The 8,274-nt window shown below is 49.8% G+C and overlaps 1 protein-coding gene across 1 annotated transcript in view; it reads right to left on the reverse strand.

Annotated features, from left to right (window-relative positions):
* Positions 1-6,212, reverse strand: part of NFASC (neurofascin) — an 80,302-nt gene extending 74,090 nt beyond the window's left edge. The window contains exons 1-2 of the mRNA XM_052698523.1: positions 3,730-6,212; positions 2,645-3,605 (exon numbers count right to left, since the gene is read on the reverse strand). The gene's annotated coding sequence lies outside the window, so the exon portion shown is untranslated. The remainder of the gene's footprint in view (positions 1-2,644; positions 3,606-3,729) is intronic.
* Between the last annotated feature and the right edge of the window lie 2,062 nt (positions 6,213-8,274).

Consider the following 8,274-nt stretch of genomic DNA (forward strand, 5'->3'; position numbering starts at 1 on the left):
GCAAAGAAGGAGGGTCCATCCAGTCCTGAAATCTCCCTGCTGAATGTCAGAACCACAGAAGTGCCCTGGGAATAAAGCTGTTTCATTTCCCCAGGTATCTCTAACCAGCTCCGATGCAAACCATCCGCTTGTGGGCTCCTGCCTCACCAGAGCACACCCAGACCAAGACTGAGCCACAGCACTGTGAAGCTCTGTGTAATCTGTACAAAGCCTTCCCTCTGCCTACGGGGTCCCCGTTTCTACAAGCTCTTCCATTTGCCAAGTCTGCATTTTGACAGAAACACCCTCAGATGACTGCATTTCTGCTAAACGGGGTTAAAGAGATGGGAAGAAAGGAGGCAAGGCACTCGGTGAGCATGAATAATTCACACAGCAAGCTTGTCCCAAGGACATGAGGTCACCCAGCCAGGTCAAAACCAGAGCAATGGAAGCAAGGATTGCTTCTGTGGGAAGTTAGGACCGCCCTTCCAATCTGTTTACTGTTTTCCATCAGTATCTCCTACGTTCCTGCTTCTTAAGTCCTTTCTTCCTTCTGTTTTGATCCCAGGCTCCTTCACACGAAGGCTGACCTTTAATGGGACACAACCACGCTAAGATCACCCACCCATGGCCTCCATGCTCACGGCATCCTTGCAGCATCTCAGACAGCCGGCAGGTGCACAGGCATGAAGGACCAGGCCTCGTTACTTGCTATTATAATTAAAGCTACACGACCACTTCTAATGCCTGTGCACTGCAGAAAGCCTTCATGGTGGCACTTTGCCAGCAGCAGCATCGATCACACACGAGCCCCACAAACATGAAGACAATTAGATCACAGCTAGACAAATAATTCATTATGAATTAATACCATTTAAGAGCTCGGGATGTTTTCCATTTAATCATTAGCTCTGAGACAGCATGATTGGATTGACCGACTCAGTTCAAATCAGATCCCTAGCCACAAGCAAGGCAACAAAAGTCACAGAACACCGAGGCCTCAGTAACCTCTGGAGCATCCTGTTGGGTGATTTCGGAGCTTTGTTGATCTGATGGGCTGCATTATCACACAGCTTTAGCCCAAATGAGACAAAGGCAGCTCCCAAGTCAAGCCTGGCAAATAAAGTCCACCTTCAAACTTAACAACTTGAGCCCATCCTCCGCCGCCATGCATTATTTATGTTGCACTCACATTACAGCCACACACACAAAAAAGAAAAGTCAGCAAAGGCCCGGGCCCGAAGCCCTTAAATAAAAAGAAGGCGGATGCTGAATTTGGGCAGTTATCTTTCAGGATAGGCCAGGCATAGAAGTTGTCTGGAAACAAAGCAGTCATGCTGACAACCATTTTAGCCGAAGGATGGGCATTTTACAGATACACAAGCACCAAGAAAAGAGTCAGCATCTGGATAAAAGTCACCAGATTCTTCTTTTTGTCCTGAGCGTCTGACATGAGCACCCTGGAAACGCTGACACGGCCACAGCATCCATCTTAAACCAGTCGGGCGTCTGGGCTGGATTTCAATATTGCTGGGTTTTTTCTGCATTATGTGCATCCCTCCGGCATTCCGTGCTGCCTCTCAAAAAGCAGACAAACATCCCCGCCTGAATTTCACAAATGCTCAATAGCCCACATGCTATTCCGAGGATCCGACCTTGAAAACCACCTCAAAGACAGCATTCAAAAGAAGAAAGAGAAACAAACCCGGGCAGCAAGGCTCACGTGCCCTCCCCAGTTCCAAAAGGGACAGGAGAGAAAAAACCTCCCTCCAACCCCCCCTTTAACCCACATAACTCCCCCCAGGCCCCAATTGGAGGCCACAGCAAGATGTAAGCATGCATTCTCCCTGTGCTCTGCTGCCTAAGGAGCAGCTGAGGCCACGTTAGAGGATATCACCCTGTGCTCAGTGCAGACAGTACCTCTCTTTCAGGCCCACGGGACTCCCACCTCGGCCACAGAAAAAACACAACAGAGTTTTCTTCAGCCTCTGCAGATCATTTCTGAGTATTTCCCTGAGATGGAGAACAGCTGAACCGCCCGTACAGCCGGAGTACAAATGATTCAGCACTTTCCCCACCTCCAGAAGCCTGATCGATAGCAGCGAGCCCTTCTGCAGGCTCAGCCAGAGCATGCGGATCCACAGCACAGCATCACCAGCGCTGCTACTGCAGCATCACAGCCCAGGTGCTGCCGGAGAGGCCTCCCAGATAAGGCCAGAGGAGGGGTTTCACCGGCCTCGGGTGTTGGAGAAGGAAGACGCGATTGCAGCCCTGAAAATAGGGGGAAAGGGGGACAGGGAGAAGCTCCTCCCTGGAGATTTGGGGCTGAAAAGTGCCCTGTCACACCATGCTCCTTACCCTGCCCCCTGGGTTGACACATCAGTGTGTTATCGCTCACACAGACGCGATGTCATGACGTAAGAACAAAAACCCCATCACATGCCCGAGCCCCGCACGCAGCAACCCCCCCACCCCCCATTGCAGTTCTGGCCCATTTCCGAGAGAGGGAAAAAAAAAATTTAAGAAAGGGGGAACCCAGCAGGCAGATCCCAGATCTGTGGGGGGGTTTAGGGAGTAAAACAGTCCCAAAGCTCCGGCTGTGCCCGGGGGCACCGAGCCCATCCTCATACCCCCCCCCCCCCCCCCCCGCCCCGGCCCCGCTTACCCACACCGGAGCGCCGGGATCGCCGCAGCCGGGGATCGCCGCGCCGCACTGCGCGCTCCCGGGCGGGAGAGCGCGCCCCCGAGGAGGAGGAGGCAGGAAGAGAGGGAGGAGAAGGAAGGGCAGGGGAGGGATTTATTAACGCTGCCGCTAATTAGCACCTGCAGCCCTCGCTGATGCTCAGCCCCCAGATTTCCCCACAAACACGAAGAGGGTTTACCCGATAGGGTTCAGGTTCTGAAGCTCACCTCCGAGTTTTCAGGGAAGGAGAAAGATTTCCGAGCACGAGGAGTCACTCAGATGCGTCCTTCCCTGTCCCGCACGGGGTGACGAAGCTCAGGAGCATCGCAGCTTGGCACCGAGCGAGGCGTCAGCTGGTGGCAATCTGCATTCAGGCACTTTCCTTCCGTGTGCCCCAGCAGAGGCTCCTGCTATCAGCACAGCCATCTCTTCAGTCATTTGGTTATCAGAAATGTCAAGTTAATTAAAATCTTCCCCCATCGAGGATGCACTCACAGTGGGACCTGCCACTTCCCTCGCCGTACACTTTGTTGCCTGACAAATAACTGCTGAGGTTGTGAAATTTCAACGTAGATGCATCCATCCTGCAGGAACATTCGTCCTTATTGATTAGGCATTGCTGGATGATGCACATCGAGCATCCCTTCATGGAGTCTGCTGTGAAAAAGTTTGCCCAAAAGATCTACTTGCCATCCCATCAATGTCAGTGAAGAAATCATGCACTCAGATGATGTGTGTGCATCCCATGGGGTCTGCAGGGCCTCTGAAGGGTGGATGGACCTTCATCAGGGGATCTGGAAAATGAGCTGTGCACAGCAGTTTCTCTAATGAGTGCTAGATGCAGTTATACAAAAGCAGAGAGCAGGGGCTGCAGGAGAGCAGTGGCCCAGCTGATACAAATCAAGATTAATCCATGAGGAATAGCTGGGTCTGCTCAGCACAGCTGTTGGTGGAAAGGGAGGCAAAGTCAAACCATAGAGCAAGGAGAGGTCACTACCAGTGCCAAGGAAAGAGGGCTTGTAAGGTGGGGATGTTTTGCTAACAACATCACTGAGATTCAGGCTTACCTCCTTTATCACAGAGCTGCTCAGCACCTTTGGAAACATCAGATTTCAACATGCTGTGCTATTTCTGCAGGGCTTCCATTGTGCAGCTCTGTTTAGGGCAGGAGGACTTAAAGTCATTCTTCAAGAGTCACCTCCAACCGAGCTGAGTGCTTCTCCAAAATGCTGATTACTGTTAACTCCAGAGGAATTTGAGGGCATGTTGTACCTCAGAAGGGCTGCTCAGTGTCCTGCAAAGTGTACTTGTTTTTACAAGCACCTGTCCCATTCTGTCAGTGGTGTTGGTTGAAAAGCAGCCAACGTGAAGGAACTGAAGGCTCCATGAAGGAACCTAAATATCCCTTCTTGCTTTTGGAAGTCTCTTTGTAGAGGATTTGTAAGGAGTCCTTGCTGGAAGAAAACACTGCCTGACTCCATTACAAACACTGAACTGCAGCATGCAGCATTGCTCCATTTGTGATAAGAACAAGAAGTTGTCTGCTCTTCTCTGTGGCCACTTCAGAGAGATGCACTGGAAGACATGGTGAGCTGAGCTCTGACAAAAGCCTTGGAGTCTGAGTGCGTGTGCATTGGAAACAAAACTAAAAATGGCCTCTTAAAATGCGTTTCTGTTGAGGAATAACCCATTTTGGTGCAGCAAGAATCAAAATGTTCAAGATAGAACATTGCAAGCTGACGGCAACTTGAGATAAGCCCAATGGAAGTTGTATCCTGCACATACAAGGCTGTTGTGGCAGCTAACAATTAAAGCTAGCATGAACCTTGGCCCGTGAATGAGGAGAACATCCCATACCAACAGAGACATACATATGTGCAGTGGTTATTGAGCCAGACCTCCCTGCAGGGCAGAGCTGACCATGGGAGGCAGCAACACGAAGGGCACATTTCCTCCTCTCCTCTGATTCCTTGCCAGATCCACTCTGTGCATTTGCTCTCATTCCAGAGCTCTTAGAGGGTCTCTCCCTTTCCTCATCCCTAGAGACCCTCTGCAATCGAATTAACAGGTTTAGCTAGGGATGAGAAATGTGGAGAAATTAGATGAGTTCCTCTCCTCCAACCAATTTCTCTGAAGGAAAGCATTGATCAGCCTTAAAGCATCTGTGCTTGGAGAGATGGATCTGTGTGCACCCTGCTACGACACCCAGCCTTTCAGGAAGAGCTGGTGATGGATGTGCATCCCAGGCACTTCGTTTTAATGGGACAGCGGCTCCTCCTGCCCCCTAGGACATAAATCACCGTGCAGATGCAGCCAACCCAGAGGGGAGAAAACCACGAATAAATCCACTTGTAGCTCGCAAAGCATCTCTAAGGCAAGGATCGGTGGACGTGCCAAGGTACCCAGCCGGGCTGGAGACCTTCCTCCGAGGCGCTGCTATTCGTTATGCTGTGCTGCCATCTGCTGCTCTCAGCACAACGGCGTTTTCCAGTTCAGGGCGATTATTTTTAGCATCCACAGAACGCAGCCGTAGTGCCTCTGTCAGGAGGCTGCTGTAAATCTCGCCCAACGCCCTCCTGCAAACCTCATCCTGCGAGCGCCCTGGGATGTTCTGCAGATGGCAAGAAGAACGGAGAGAGCAGCTACTTCGTTTCCTTGCAAAAGCTCATTAAAAAAGATGAGCCTCCTGGCACCGGGCGTGAAGCTTTCTGTTTTCTGTGCCTGTGACACACATAGAGAAGGAAAAGAATTGCAGCAGGGCGAGTTTAGTGGCTCCAGTAAAGAAGAGAAACAGCAAACCTGAGCTAGACCTCCAGAACCGGCTGGGTTTGGTTGTTGCAGCGTGCCATACGTACTGAACAGCAGATGTGCTCCTCTGGTGAATCTTCAGCTCCCTCCCACGGCTCCTCTTATGCTCATGTTGGTAACAAAGAGCACAGCTGTTGGAAAGGATGGTTTTAATTCCCAAGCATTGCCTGCTTTGCCTGCCCCAGGGCAGCTTGCATGTCATCAGGACTTAAGCAAGTGCTCTGCATTCCCTGGAGATAACTTACTGGTGTCAGCCAGCCACGCTCTGGCCCTCATTCTAGGGAAATATTGCCTTCTACTTTTAGCTTTGGAACAAAACCTTTTTGCACGATTGTAGAAACGAGGATCTGCAGAGTTTGCAGCCCAGGGCAAACCTCAGCGGGATGCTGGCTGAAGAGGCAAGGTGTTAATGGCCTAGAAAGGGGTAGAGATGACACAGCTGAGAGCAAAGCCTGCTACAAACCATGGCAGGTATGCAGCCATCCAGGCCAACAAAGCGTCTCTGTTGCACAGCTCCAGGCATCCTCAGAGGCTTCTGCATTCAACACTGCCTTACTGTGAAACATTAAGCAGTTCAACATCAACAAAGTTTTGCTCTGACACTGCTCTTTCCAGACAGGCTTTGAGATCACAGACACAAAAGGCAGCATCCTTCCCTCCCTCTCCTCCAGCAGCGTTGCCTTTTGGGGCCAGGCAGGCAGGGCAGCTTTGCCCACAGCTCTCTCTCAGCAACATCACATCCCAAAAGCGTTTTGCAAACTAGAAGAGCATCCCTCCTGTTTCCCTCATTTATTAGTATGACTCTGCTCAGCTGGAAAATAATAGGCCAGCTTGCCTGTGCTTACACTGCTTTGATTGCTAACATGAGCCAGCTGCCTTTTATGCAAGACTTCAGTCATGTTGCCCTGCCATAAAGCCTAAGATGGTTTCCAACACACTCCAAGGGGGCAATTTTAAAAGATTGTACTTTCTGAAACACCTTTCTACAAGTATTTCAAGCCACATCCATGCTCTATTGTTTATCATGAAGAATAACATTCATTGCTTTTGGTTTGTCTCATCTGTTTTGGAATCGTTGGTACAGAGCACATATGAGCAAGTATTCCTGCAGAAGTACCTGCCAGAATTGGGACAACCTGCCTGGGAGCCCATCTTTAGCCTGAATCCAATTTCATGAGCCTGTTCCACCACTAGATTGCAGCAGAACACCAATTTCTGCCACCAGCACGCTTGGCTGGCTGGGAGAAAGGAGCAGACAGAGGAGTTTGCAGAACTGAAACGTCTTGCTATCACTCAAAAATGTAGGTGAGAAATCCCACAGAAAGTGAACCACAGCAAGGGAAACCACATCACCCACAAGAATGTCTCACACCCACTCTGTTGGGCTGGAAGAATGGAAGAACATCCCTTCCATGCAGCACTGTGTCATCTTACAGCCGCTTTGTTCAAGGCACTGTGTTGCCATAAAGGTGAACGTCTCGAGCTCCAATGAATCTGGACTGTGGTTTTCTACTGAGTTTGCACAAACATTTGGCAAACTTGAAACTTGGCTGTGAATCCTTCAAGAGGTGACCTAGAAGAAACTGCTGTACTGGCAAAGTACAGTGGTCCATAGAGCCCCAGGAGCTGACAGGCAGTGGTGGCTGTCTCCAAACCTCTCTTCTGCAGTTCCCATTGCAGAAAGAAGCCAAGAGCACTGATCCATGCTCAGCACTCTTGAACTCCAGCTGAATCCTTCAGCTGGGATGAGTATTTTAGAGATGAGCTTTAAGCTTTCAATTTGGACGTGTTGGTCTCAAGCTCTACAGTTGACGTTTTCTACTGCTGTGCACCATCCGTCCATCCGTCCATCCATCCCTCCATCCATCCATCCATCCCTCCATCCATCCATCCATCCATCCATCCATCCCTCCATCCATCCATCCCTCCATCCATCCCTCCCTCCATCCATCCATCCATCCATCCATCCATCCATCCATCCATCCATCCATCCATCCATCCATCCATCCACCCACCTTCCCTATCACAACCTGCACAGCTACCAAGAATGCCTTGTGCCCAATTTTGTCACTGGGGGGTGATCCGTGTTGCCTGTTGCATCCAACAGGGACAAAGTGGGCATCCTCTCCTTGCTAGGATAGGCAGACATAACCAAGTGCACCCTAAGAGCAAATCCATTAGCTCTCAGAGGGTCCCTTCACAGGGATTTGCCATATATTAAAGATCTCCTGCATTTCCACTGCAGTCCCAGAAGGCCTAAAACTTTTGCTGTTACCTAGCAGATTTCTTACATTTATAGCAAACTATTTTACAGGTTTGTCTGGAAGGAAGACATTTAGATGTGCAAAACATTCATTAATCATGAATAATTAATAATTAACAATTATTATTTAAAATACCAGGGCAGGAGAAAATCCCAGTGTGGATATTTTTGATTTGTAAATGCCATGGTTTTAATTAAAGGAGAGGAAAGATAATCATCAGTCAACTGGTTTTATCAACTGGCATTCTGGGCTTTGGCTGCTAGATGCCCTACATGGAAAAGAAGAGCGTTTATTCTGGAGCAATGAGAAGTTTTGAGTCTGAAGGCTGTGCTCTGGTGGAAATATCAAGTCCTGGAGCTGGGAGCCTGAGGATTTCTCACTGTTTGGGCCATCACTCAGAGAACCACCGCCTTGTTCCTACTGCCTTCCAGTAGACGTGCCTTTAGAGGAGAAATGTCCAACTGGGTTCCCTGTGTCTGGCACAAGCCAGTCCTGAAGTGACCCCTCTTGGTAATTTGTGGGAATTAAAGGGTCTGGAGA

Source organism: Tympanuchus pallidicinctus, unplaced genomic scaffold (genome assembly GCF_026119805.1).
Source record: "Tympanuchus pallidicinctus isolate F22 unplaced genomic scaffold, pur_lepc_1.0 scaffold32, whole genome shotgun sequence".
Classification (NCBI taxonomy): Eukaryota; Metazoa; Chordata; class Aves; order Galliformes; family Phasianidae; genus Tympanuchus; species Tympanuchus pallidicinctus.